The sequence below is a fragment of the Microplitis mediator genome, chromosome 8, assembly GCF_029852145.1.
Source record: "Microplitis mediator isolate UGA2020A chromosome 8, iyMicMedi2.1, whole genome shotgun sequence".
NCBI lineage: Eukaryota > Metazoa > Arthropoda > Insecta > Hymenoptera > Braconidae > Microplitis > Microplitis mediator.
The window spans coordinates 19,119,488-19,125,636 of NC_079976.1; positions in this window are offsets into that span (position 1 = coordinate 19,119,488).

Sequence of the window (6,149 nt, forward strand, 5' to 3'; positions counted from 1 at the left end):
CTTTTTGATATTACTAGAATTGACCTATCAAATTAATGTAAATTATCAATTACAAATATAAATATCCAATGAAAATTATGTCTTTAATTAAATTCACACCTTTTCTCAATTTTTAATTGAAAATCAGTTTGAACAAAAACATGATTAATAATTACTGGGTTCATGACTAGTATTTTAGATCATTTTTTAAAAACTTAAACTCAGATTAATAATGATATGAATTAAATACGATGAATAAATTTTCATCATGTGAAGAATTAAGCGATTTTATAATTTACAGTTTGATTTTTGAGAGCTTACATTATAATAAAAACGTGATAAAAATAGTAGAATTTACAAAAATTTTTGTTCAAACTTTTTGTTTAAAGCATTTCATTCTCCCAGCAAACGAAATCGCATTCAGTTTTCTATCCGATTCAATCCTGTTTTTGGAATGGCCGTCTTGTCAATCCGAATCAATGCTATTCAATGCGACACGTTGATATAGGCTGAGTAGGAAATATTTTTTACCGATTAACCCAAAATTCTAGATTACCGATAGCCGAAATGTAAAAATTTCAATTCGATTATCATATGACTCAAAAATAATTTAGAGAAAAAAAATTATGTTAATACAGAGTGTAAATGGAAAACATCTAGTGAAATTATAGCTTTTGCAATCATTTTAATGATATCAAATTTGTTTAGTAAAATGATTCACTAAGCACGAAAAATTGAATGACTGTGAAAGTAATTAAGTTTAAAGGCATGCATTTATTTATTTAAAAAAAACAAGCTATTGAACTTTGTTAAAATATAAATATTAAGGGGGATAGCCACAGTGAAGATCAAAAAAATAGGTGATTTTCGGGAATTTTTATGACTGGAATAATAAAGGAATTTGGGAATCGGGTTTTTTTTTGTTTTATAATGTATACATTGAAGATAATTCTCCTAAATTTTCATCAAAAAATATTATGTTGTAACAAAGTTATAAGCATTTTTTTGGAGCAGCAAAAAAATTTTCCTCACCACGGTGTCATCTCTAACTCAAAAACGGATTATCAGAAACAAAAAAAACAAACGGCGTTGTAATCTGTATGCATGTGGTTATCGTTCCACGTAGGGGATTTTGAAAATTTGGATTTGAAAAAAAATGGCGACATATTAAAAATTTTTTCGCATTTTTTTGGATTCAAACAGCCCTAAAAAATCTTAAAAATCGAAATTTTTAAAATCCCCTACGTACAACGTTAGCTACTGAATAGACGAATACGGCAAAAAAAAGTTGCGAATTGGTTCATATTTATGCAAATTACAGATACCACCAGTTCAAAAAAAATGGTTTCGAGAAAAACGCGTTTAAAGTTTTTAGTCGATGCAACGGTCAGTTTACGCGCTGTCACAAAAATGACTATAACTTGGAAAATATTCGGAATTTTCATATAAAACTCTAGATACATATTTTTGAACATATACATTTTGATTTGATAAAAAAAAAAAAATTTTTTTTTTGAAATTTCACAGTGGCTATCCCCCTTAAAAATGTCAGATAGACAAATAGTCTAGTCGAGAAGTGAGTTTTCTGCGAAAAATCGTTTAGACACTCTTAAAAATATGGCGGTTGGTGCATTGGATTCAGAATTGAATTCTGGGAAATGGGTATTCATCAATTTATCCTTTGTACAGACTTTTTAGGATGTTCACCAATTTAGCACTCAACCCAAGCTTAATTAACTTGACCCAGAGCATATCATGCGGTACGGAATCGAATGGAAGTGTCGCACAAGAGTCGCAATAATGTCGCACGTGTCACAAAAATGTCTCACCAATGTCACCCAAGTGTCGCACAAATGTTGCAAAAGTGTAGTGCAAATGTCACACAAGTGTCGCATAGATGTAGCAGAAGTGTTGCACAAGTGCCGCGCAAGTGTCGCATAGATGTCGCGCAAATGTCGCACAAGTGTCGCACAAATGTCGCACAAGTGTCACACAAGTGTCGCAGAAGTGTAGCACAAGTGTCGCATAGATGTCGCACAAGTGTCGTGCAAATGTTGCTATAGTGTCGCACAAATGTCGAGCAAGTGTCGCAAAAGTGTCGTGAAAGTGTCACATAAATGCCGAACAAATGTCGCACAAGTTTCGCAGAAGTGTAGCACAAGTGTCGCATAGATGTCACACGAGTGTCACCTAAGTGTCGCACAAGTGTTGCGCAAGTGTCACGCAAATGTCGCGCAAGTGTCGCATAAGTGTCGTCAAAGTGTCGCACAAATGTCGAGCAAGTGTCGCGAAAGTGTCGAATGCCAAACAAATGTCGCACAAGTGTCGCAGAAGTGTAGCACAAGTGCCGAACAAATGTCACACAAGTGTCGCACAAATGTCACATAGATGTCGCACAAATGTCCCACAAGAGTCACATAGATGTCGCAAAAATGTCGCACACGTGTCGCGGAAGTGTCGCACAGTTGTCGCACAAGTGTCGCAGAAGTGTTGCACAAGTGGCGCGTAAGTGTCGCACAAGTGCCGCGCAAGTGTCGCACTAGTGTCGCACAAATGTCGAGCAAGTGTCGCATAGATGTCGCACAAGTGTCGCATAGATGTCGCACAAGTGTCGCATAGATGTCGCACAAATGTCGCACAAGTGTCGCATAAGTGTCGTACAAGTGTCGCAGAAGTGCCGCGCAAGTGTCGCACAAGTGTCGTGCAAATGTTGCTATAGTGTCGCACAAATGTCGAGTAAGTGTCGCATAAGTATCGCGAGAGTGTCACATAAATGCCGAACAAATGTCGCAAAAGTGTAGCACAAGTGTCGCATAGATGTCGCACGAGTGTCGCATAAGTGTCGAACAAGTGTCGTGCAAATGTTGCTATAGTGTCGCACAAGTGTCGCACAAGTGTTGCGCAAGTGTTACGCAAGTGTCGAGCAAGTGTCGCACAGGTGTCGCGGACGTGTCGCACAAGTATCGCATAGATGTCGTACAAATGTTGCACAAGTGTCGCGCAAGTGTCGCATAAGTGTCGTCAAAGTGTCGCACAAGTCGCGTAGAAGTGTTGCACAAGTGTCACGTAAGTGTCACGCAAGTGTCGAGCAAGTGTCGCACAGGTGTCGCACAAATGTCGCATAAGTGTCGCAGAAGTGTCGCACAAATGCCGCATAGATGTCGTGCAAGTGTCACATAAGTATCGCGCAAGTGTTGCACAAATAACAAAATTTACAGTTAAAACGCCGATAACAATTTTATAGAAAATTTGATTCTCTACAAAAAAAGTTCTTTAAGTTATGTGGCTCAAGTTATTCGTTCATGTGATATAGGGATTTTATTAATTTTGTAAATAAAATATATTTTTTTTAAAATTCGATCAAATGCTTTTTGATTTTAACTTTAAATGAGTGAATAATTTTCTTATTATTAAATCTATCAATGAAAATACGAAGGATTAAATTTTATAAACTTCGAAATAACTTTTTAAAAATATTTTATTTACAAAATTAATTAAATTCCTGTATAACGTGAACGAAAAACTTGAGCCACTTAACTAAGAAAACCTTTTTTGTGGAGGATAAAATTTTTTAAAAAATCGTTGTCTGCATTTTTACTGTACATTCCGGTATTTAGTCAATATCAACTAAAAACAAATATTATCTTTAAGAAAATGCTTTTCAGAACCAATGCACAAAAAACAATTCGAGTCTAAGTAAAATTACCGAGGAAATATTAAAGAGTATCAAATTATCTACAAAATGCCGCAAACGGCGAGCCGATAACCTAAAATGCGGCTGACTTATAGAGAATTAAATCAGAATGTCTACAATAATATTTTCAAGTGGTGAAAAATAAGAAAATAGCTGTTTCAAGCAAATCACCCTAATTTCTATACATTTATAGAATAAAGATATACCAGCTATATTAATTTAAACCCAGATTAAAAATAAATGCGGTTTGAAAAATTAGCCTTAAGTTGAACATTATTTGAACATATAGGATTTTAATAGGGAGAAATATAGTGGATTTAGCACCTTATGTGGACGAATTTTATGTGAGGTGAGAATATTTCGAAAACCTAATTCTGGAAACCGATACATACTCCATTTTTTCCTTCTATAATAAAGCTGTAAAATTAGAGATTTTTTAACTTTTTTACAATAAAGAAAAATTGTAGGAAAATATGTTTTGGAAATTATGTTTTAAAAAAATTCTCATCTGGCTAAAAATCCATCCACCTAAAAATCTAAATCAACAATATTTTTTACAATCTACGGGCATGTTTGGCCGAACTGAGTCCTAAGTGAACTTAGTACGATTTAGTCTTTTAGTAAGGGCCAGTTTTTTAAACCGAGTTTATTTTAATTCAGGTTTTAATTAACATTGCTAGCATACTTCTATACATTGATAATATAGATATACCAGCAATAATAACGTCAACCCAGATTAAAAATTAACCCGGTTTAAAAAACTGGCCCTAATCGCATATATACTATCTTCTATCTCTACCCTTAATATTAGTAAACAACACTTCTATTCCACAAACCACGGAATGGTTAGCAGGCTAAATTCAGAAATCGAATTTCCAATTCCGCGTTCCGCATACCAACACATGTAGTATAGTTTAGTAAATACAGTGAACTTGCTCACATATTCAACAATTATTGGTCATTTTACCGAGAAGAATTTGAAGCTAACCTTATAGCACAAAGTCTCGGGCCCTGCCCATGGGTAATGATATAACTTTCTTTGGGCTTTTCAATTGTCTGGCTGCTGCAATTTTCCTGCACATCATCTTGATGTTCAGTATTATACTGATGCGTTACTTCTTTAGTATTATCAAGAGATTCATTCATGACTTCATTAAAGTGCCTGTCATAGGAGTCTTCATTCTCCGAAGTATTACACAAAAAGTTAAATAAACCTGGACTTGATCTAGTTTTGGCTTCAGTTTCGTAAAAATTCTGTGGAACTGTGAGAAATTTCTTCATAGATCTTAACAGTCTCTTGAGAACAGTAATCGTCGAAAGTTTCTGATAAATCCTTAAAAGTGTTAGCTGGAGAAGCATCCACAATACGTCCTTCACGTTTTTGAGAATTGTTTTTATAAAGAAAATTATTAGACTCTTCTATACACAATGATATGTCCATAGTATCGATGAGATTCATATCGACATTAACATCTTTGGTTGTTGCTTGTTCAATATTTTTCTTATTACGGACATTTTGGTTCATCATTTCTACTAATTCAATTGATGATGGATTTACAGAAGTCATTGAGCTAGATTGTGAAATTGGGCTTTCTACCGAAACTGTTCTTGTCTCAGTACATTTTATTATATCTGATATATAGGCGTGCTCACTCTGACAAACAAGATTTATGTCATCTATGTTCTTTCCGTTTCCAGTATCACCTAACATACTTTTTTTTAACATCTTCTTGTTGAACACAAAGTGAAGAAAAGAGGTTCAAACACTCAAATTCATTAAATCATTTGATATTATTATTGTTTTTTTTTTTATGAATCCGTGAAGGAATCCTGCATCCTGAGTCCGGAACAAATTAATTGTTATATTTTCCTGTTCAATAACTAAACCACATTCTGACCTTTTATTGAGAGCGTCTTTCGGGACAAGAATCGTTATCAAAATGTTTTCGAACAGAGCCAATGGCGCCAAAGCTACGCAGGCCTAAGGGCTCTGTTCCAAAACTCAAGTATTGTGATTGCTACTCCTGTACGGAGTACGCTAAGATTTGTTCTGGTGAACGTTATCACCAACCTTTAATAAGACCTAACTTATTATTTGTAAGAAGCGATATTTCGCTTACTAAACCTCTTAACCTAAAGAAGTTAAAATATAGATTGATCCCGATCACCGAGGTCGAGAGACCTTTACCTTTAATTTTTATAAGCGAAGCAGATCCACGGTTTCATTTCTACGCATACCAATTCCTGTCCGGACCTTCGCAATTTGAACCATATACGGGGGTACCCGACGATCACGTGGAATTGATTATTCTGGAGTAATTCAAGGGAAAGGTACCTTTTAAAATAGGTCCCCTTTTCCCACCAATGTGAGTAGAAATAAAATTTTAATTCAAAGATCAGAGATTATTCCTGAGAATCTGTAGATTCCTAAAACTACTAAAATGACAACTACTTTCCCCATCGGCCCAAATATCAC